Source organism: Cebus imitator, unplaced genomic scaffold (assembly GCF_001604975.1).
Source record: "Cebus imitator isolate Cc_AM_T3 unplaced genomic scaffold, Cebus_imitator-1.0 Scaffold18, whole genome shotgun sequence".
Lineage (NCBI taxonomy): Eukaryota > Metazoa > Chordata > Mammalia > Primates > Cebidae > Cebus > Cebus imitator.
Window position 1 is genome coordinate 13,135,988 of NW_016107333.1, and position 7,750 is coordinate 13,143,737.

At 40.3% G+C, this 7,750-nt stretch overlaps 1 pseudogene across 1 annotated transcript; it reads right to left on the bottom strand.

Moving 5' to 3' along the window:
• Positions 1-5,297: 5,297 nt before the first annotated feature.
• Positions 5,298-6,102, bottom strand: LOC108294221 (annotated as a pseudogene). The gene has a single exon (XR_001820959.2). The product of XR_001820959.2 is annotated as a 40S ribosomal protein S6-like (transcript).
• Positions 6,103-7,750: the final 1,648 nt, after the last annotated feature.

Consider the following 7,750-nt stretch of genomic DNA (forward strand, 5'->3'; position numbering starts at 1 on the left):
TGCCTCGGCCTCCCAAAGAGCTGGGATTATAGGCGTGAGCCACTGTGCCCGGCCTCTATGTTTAATTTTCTGAGGAAGTGCCAAACTGTTATCCGAAACGGCGGCACTCGTTTACATTCCTATCAGCAATGTATGAGGGCCCCAATTTCTCCATACCTTGTCTAACACTTATTATTGCCTATCTTTTCAGTTGTAGCCATTCTAGTAAATGTGAGTCTTAATTTTGAAGTTTAATTTATTTGCTAGTTATTTGATGGTGGACCTAACTGTTTTACAAATATCTCCTAAAACTTTCTGTGATGGTAAAAATGTTTTATTGTTTTTATTTTTATTTTTTGAGACAGAGTCTCTCTCTGTCACCCAGGCTGGAGTGCAGTGGCACAATTATAGCTCACTGTAGCCTCAATTTCCTGGACTCAAGTGATCCTCTTGCCTCAACCTCCTGAGTAGCTGAGACTACAGGTGCAAACAACAACACCCAGCTAATTTTTGTATTTTTTGTAGAGACAAGGTTTCACCATGTTGCCCAGGCTGGTTTCAAACTCCTGATCTCAAGCAATCAACCCTCCTCAACCGCCCAAAGTGTTGGGATTGCAGGTGTGAGCCACCATGCCTGGCCTGTTTGTTCTTATAAAGTAAAAAAACATTTTGCTGGAATTATTTTGTTAAAGCAAATGTATTGGGCCTCATGACCCATCAGGAATCCATATTAATACCTATTTAACCAAGGGTAACAATGAGGGTTATATGAGACAATGGGGATAATAGTAACAGTAAATACATGTAATATCCACTATGTTCAGATACTTTTCCAAATGCCTTAGTGTTAATCGATTTTCATAACAACCCTGGAGGAAGTATCATTTATAGCACCGTGTCACAGATCATGGCACTGGGACAAAGAAAGGCTAAGTCACATGTTCAAAGTTTTATCACTAGCAAGTGCCAGAGCCAGGATGTGAGCCCAGGGCTCCTGAAAGCAAAGGCTTGGCTGCTGCTGGGGTTACTTCCCTATCTCAGAGGGATTGTTGTAGGGAAAACGACAACTACCATTTATTATCGATAATATCATTTTTATTATATGCAAGTGGAATGGGAATTAGGGATAAAGTTACAGAAAGAACATTATCCCAGGAGTTAGGAGACCAGGGTTGGGGTCATGGCTCTAGCAGCAATCATATGACTTTGGGAAAGTTTTTCAACCCCTTGGAATCTAAGTTTTTCTTCTCAATAAAATGGAAATCCAGCCTAGGTGACATGGCAAGACCCTGTTTCTATAAAAAATTTAAAAATTAGCCAGACATGGTGGCACATATCTGTGGTCCCAGCTCCTTGGGAGGCTGAGGTGGGAGGATCACTTGAGCTCAGGAGTTTGAGGTTGCAGTGAGCCAAGATCGTGCTACCACACTCCAACCTCTCTAAATAAATAAATAAATAAATAAATAAATAATTTTTTTAAAAAAAGAGTCAGGCACAGTGGCTCACACCTGTAATCGCAGCTACTTGAGAGGCTGAGGCACGAGAATCACTTGAGCTTGGGAGGCAAAGTTTGCAGTGAGCCAAGGTTGCACCACTGCACTACAGCTTGGACAACAGAGCAAGACTCTGTCTCAAAAAAAAAAAAATTCTATTATCCCACAGTGATATCAGGATGGCTAAATTAGACAATAGCTAGAAATAATTTTATTACTTAAAATGTCAGTTCTTTTTGCTACATCTACCTTTGCTTGTATATATTCAACATGATAAAAGCTAATCTTCAAGTCCTGAATATAAAGTTTCATTCCTGGGAGAAAAGCTGGGTCTCCCAGGGCTCTTCACTGCATAGTGCTAATCTCAGATGAGTTTCCTCATCCTTCTTTAATTATACAGAGCTGCTTCAGTTACTCATTTTTCCTGGAAACTATCAAGCTTTCTGAAGTTAGCATCAGCAAAGATTTGAGACTGCTAAGCCTTTATTTATATTCTTGGATTTGGTATTTGCAAATGTTTCTAGCATCTTAGAATGGCATTGATTTTTGGAGAAAAAAATAGTAAACTTCATTTTAGCTGTAAAAAACCTAGAGGCAGCCATGTGCAGTAGCTCACTCCTATAATCCCAGTACTTTGGGAGGTGGAGGCAGGTGGATCACTTGAGCTCAGGAGTTCAAGACCAGCCTGGCCAACATGGTGAAATCCCATCACTACTTAAAAAAAAAATTACAAAAATTAGTCCGCTGTGGTGGCAGGCACCTGTAATCCCAGCTACTTGGGAGGCTGAGGCAGGAGAATCGCTTGAACCCAGGAGGCAGAGGCTGCAGTGAACCCAGATCACGCCACTGCACTCCAGCCTGGGTGACAGAGCAAAACTCTGTCGCAAAACAACTACAACAGCAAAACAACAAATAACAACAACAAACAAATACCTGGAGTCCAAGATCAGGCAAAGATCAGGTAAAGAGGATGGAACAACATTTTGAGAGAGAAGAACAGATATTAGAGGCAAGGGAAGAAGACAACAGGGCTGACTTCTCTGTTAGGCACAGTGTGTAGGGTGTGCGATACTTCCAGGGGCCAAGGAAAATGTTTCTTTCAAAAAAATTGTTTTTGAGATAGGGTCTTGCTCTGTTGCCTAGATGGATCTTGAAGTCCTGGGCTCAAGTAATCTTCCTCCTTTGGTCTCCCAAAGTACTGGAATTACAGGTGTGAGCCACCATACCCAGACAGTATTTTTTATTGTGGTTGAATATTTGTAACAAAATTTACCTTTTCAATTATTATTATTATTATTTTTGAGACAGAGTCTGGCTACGTCACTAGGCTGGAGTGCAGTGGCGCTATCTCGGCTCATGCAACCTCTGCCTCCCAGGTTTAAGCAATTTTCTTGCCTCAGCCTCCCAAGTAGCTGGGACTACAGGCACATGCCACCATGCCCAGCTAATTTTTTTTTTTTTTTTGTATTTTTAGTAGAGATCGGGTTTCACCATGTTGGCCAGGATGGTCTTGATCTCTTGATCTTGTGATCCACCCGCCTCGGCCTCCCAAAGTGCTGGGATAACAGGCTTGAGCCACCACGCCAGGCCCCATTTCAATTATTTTTAAGTGTACAGTTCTGTAGCATTAAGTTCACACATGTTGTACAAACACCACCACCGTTGCCAGAACTTTTTCATTTTCCCCAATTGAACCCCTGTGCCCATTTAACACTAACTTCTTATTCCCCCCTCCCCAGCCCCTGTAAACCACCATTCTATCAGTGGAATTAGATAAGTGGAGTCCTCAGTGTAATATTTGTCTTTTTGTGCCTGGCTTATTTCAGTTAGAATAACATCTTCATGGTTTATCTGTATTGTGGCATGTGTCAAAACGTCAATCCTTTTGAGGGCTGAATAGTATTCCATTGTATGTATACACCACATTTTGATAAGAAATGAGGCTGGGCTCAGTGGCTCATGCCTATAATAATCCCAGTACTTTGGGAGGCCAAGGGAAGAGGATCACTTGAGCCCAGGAGTTTGAGACCAGCCTGGGCAACATAGCAAGACCCCATCTCTACAAAAGAAGGAGGAGGAGAAGGAGAAGGAGAAAAGAGAAACGTCTACCTGAATGTTTTAGCAGCTTTCATAATAGCCAAACATTGAAACAAAACATAACAACAAAAAACCCAAATGGCTTTCAAAAGGTGAGTAAAGTGTGGTACGTCCATACCATGGAACACTACTTAACAACAAAAAGGAACAAACTACTATTACAAACAACAGTCTGGATGTGTCTGCAGAGAATGAAACTGACTGAAAAAGGTAATCATCAAAAGTAACATGTTATATGATTCCATTTACACAAAATTCTTGAAATGATAGAAATATAGAAATGGAGAACCCATTGGTGGTTGCCAGGGTTAAAGAGAAGGTTGGGACAGGAAGGAAGTGGGTCAGGCTCTAGAAGGATACCACGAGGGATCCCTGTGGTGGTGGGTGGAAGCGTTTTGAATCTTGACTGTATCAGTGTCAGTATCCTAGTTGTGATGTTACACTACAGTTTTGTGAGATATGATTTTGCCATATAGAGAAAATGGGTAAAATGCACATTTGTTTTCTCCGTGCTACTTCTTACAACTTCATATGGACCTACAGTTATTTTAAAATTAAAAAGCTTAATTTAAAATTTATATAGAAACCAGGCATGGTGGTGCATGCCTTTAATCCCAGCACTTTAGGAGGCTGAAGTAGGAGGATTGCTTGAGTCCAGGAGTTTGAGACCAGCCTGGGCAACATGGTGAAATCATGTCTTTACTTAAAATACAAAAATTAGCCAGGTGTGGTGACATGCACTTGTGGTTGCAGCTACTTAGGAGGCTGAGGTAGGAAGATCACTTGAGCCCAGGGGGTTGAGGCTGCAGTAAGCTGTGATCAGGTCACTTCACTCCAGCCTGGGCAACAGAGCAAGACCCTGTCCCCCCAAAAAAAATCATATGTGTAGCCAGCATTGTATTTCTGTTGGACCATACTACTGTAAAAGAAGCTGAAGGATACCCTGAGGCAGAAACTTCATATCAAATGGAATCTAGTAAAACCTTAACTGATGCTTCATCTAACTGAAAGCACTATGAATTCTAATAGCTTTCTTCTAATGTTCACGAATCACTTATTAAAGTCATCAACACAAGCCAAATAGCACTAAAATAATGTTTCATCAATAGCTCCTTACTTGCTGCTTTTATTCATTCATCTTGAAGCATTATTTATACATCTAACCAGTAACTTCTACTTACATATATTTCTTCCATGGGTTTAGTTGATGCAACATGGTGGTCTTCTTTTGCTTTAACTAAGTGATTTTGCTTATGACATTCTTCTCTTGAACCCCTGCTCATTTTGCGTTTTAGTAAGTTAACTATGGTCATGGAACTGCAACCTCCTTGCAAGGCATGGTCTTGCGTCCACATTGAATTTTTGGATGCACACATATAAGCATCTTCAGTAAGATCTTTCCAACTGTAATTTATGAGATTTACAATTCCTTCAGGGAAAGTAATGTCAAGCTCAGCGTATTGTTGCAACATCTCCCCAAGTTCATATAGTATTTCAAGAGCAATGAGTTTGTATTTTTCAGACAGGTTATTTTGCAGGCATCTTTTGGAGAATCTAAGTTTTGAAGGAAGCTTGGACACACTAGAAGGTTGTGAGATCCTTGGTGAGTGGAATTCATCTTCTTTCATAGATGCAGCTACTGTAGTTAGTCTTGCTTTCTTTAGTTCTTTTAACTTTGTTTTCTTTTTATTACTGTAAAACAAAATGTGAGCTTTAAAGATATATATATTTTTTGAGTCTGATCTTATTTATTTGTTACTCAAAAAATCTTATTTCTGACTGGATTCAGATTTAGAAGTAGAAGCTCGCAGAGACGAAAGTCTGCGTCTCTTCGCAATTTGTTCCTGGCGCTTCTCTTTAGCTTCCTTCATCCTCTTGGCCAAAAGTTTAGCATATTCTGCGGCCTCTTCCTTGTTTTTCCTAGTACGCTGCTTCTTCAGAGCAATACGCCGCCCTTTGTGCTGCAGGACACGTGGAGTAACAAGACGCTGAATCTTGGGTGCTTTAGTCCTAGGTTTCTACCTTCTTTGTTTAAGGGCTTTCTTACAATATACTGGCGGACATCATCTTCTTTAGAGAGATTGAAAAGTTTGCGGATTCTGCTAGCTCTTTTGGGCCCCAGGCGACGAGGCACAGTGGTATCAGTTAGTCCAGGAATATCTTTCTCTCCTTTTTTTACAATAACCAAGCTGAGAACGCTTAGATTAGCATCCACAATGCAACCACGAACTGATTTTCTCTTTCTTTCTCCAGTTCTCCTTGGTCTGTAACAGGAATGCCCCTTACTCAGTAGCAGACGGACACGGCCATGAGTCAAGACACTTGCTTCATAGGGAAACCTTGTTTGTCGTTCCCATCACTGATTCGGACCACATAGCCCTTCCGTTCTTCACCCAGAGCGTCAGCAGCAACTTCTGTCGCCATACGCTTCTCATAAAAAGTATGAGTTTGCGTTCATCATCCACTTCAATGAGTTTCTGGCAGCCAGTGGCTGGGAAGGAGATGTTCAGCTTCATCTTAAAGCAGCTATACGCCTTCCTAAAGATATTTTATACTCTTTAACTTACTAATCCAACTTCTAGGAATTCATCTTAAAATATAAAAAAAAGATTTATAACATCTATGTGCAAAATTGCTTACTATAACATTATATTTTGATATGAGAAAAAATTGAAAAGAACCTTATAGTGCATAGGGATATAGCTAAGTAAATAATACCATACCCATACAATGGGTAGTCATAAAAATTATTGCTTTTAATAATTTGAGAACATTTTAATGTTATATAAAAAGTATACACGATTACAGCTGGGTATGGTGGTTCATGCCTGTAATCCAGGCACTTTGGGAGACTGAGGTGGGTGGATCACTTGAGTCCAGGAGTTTGAGATCAGCCTGGGCAATATAGTGAGACCCTGTCTCTATGAAAAAAAAAAAAAAAAAAAAAAAAAAGGCCAGGCACAGTGGTTCACGCCTGTAATCCCAGCACTTTGGGAGGGTGAGGCAGGTGGATTACCTGAGGTCAGGAGTTCCAGAACAGCCTAACCAACATGGTAAAACCCTGTCTCTGCTAAAAAAAAAAAAAAAAAAAAAAAAAAAAAAAAAATTAGACAGGCATGGTGGCGGGCACCTGTAATCCCAGCTACTTGGGAGGCTGAGGCAGGATCACTTGAACATGGGAGGCAGAGGTTGTGGTGAGCCGAGATCATGACATTGCACTACAGCCTGGGCAACAGAGCAAGAGTCCGTTTAAAAAAAAAAAATTATCCAGGTGTGATGCATACATGTGGTTCCAGGTTCTTGGGGGAAGGGGTACATTGCTTGAGCTCAGAGTTTAAGACTGCAGTAAGTTGTGATTACACTATTGTACTCCAGCCTGGGTGATAGTGTGAGACTCTTTTAAAAAAATACATCAATAAAATAAAATTTAAATTTTAAAAAATAGCTGTTTTGACAAAATTCAGTGAAATTCAAGATAACACAGAGAAGGAATTTAGAGTCCTATCAGATAAATTTAACAAATAAATTGAAATAATTTAAAATAATCAAGCAGAAATTCTGGAGTTGAAAAATGCAATTGATTTGCTGGGTGTGGTAGCTCATGCCTGTAATTCAGCACTTTGGGAAACTGAAGTGGGAGAATTTTTAGTCTAGGAGTTCAAGACTAGCCTGGGACACATAGACAGACCCTGTCTCAAAAGAAGCATGTAATTGACATACTGAAGAATGCATCAGTCTCTTAATAGCAGAATTGATCAAGCAGAAGAAAGAATTAGTGAGCTTGACAACAGGCTATTTGAAAATATACAGCCATAAGAAAAAAAGAAAAAGGTTTGAAAAAGAACAAAGCACACCTACACAATCTAGAAAATAGCTTCAAAATGGCAAATCTAAGAGTTAGTGTCTTTAAAGAGGAGGTAGAAAAAGAAAAAGAAACAGAAATTCATTTATTTATTTATTTTGAGATGAAGTTTTGTTCTTGTTGCCCAGGCTGGAGTGCAATGGCGCGATCTTGGCTCACCGCAACCTCTGCCTCCCAGGTTCAAGCGATTCTCCTGCCCCAGCCTCCCGAGTAGCTGGGATTACAGGCAGGTGCCACCACTTCCAGCTAATTTTGTATCTTTATTAGAGATGGGGTTTCTCCACGTTGGTCAGGCTGAGAAATAGAAAATTTATTCAAA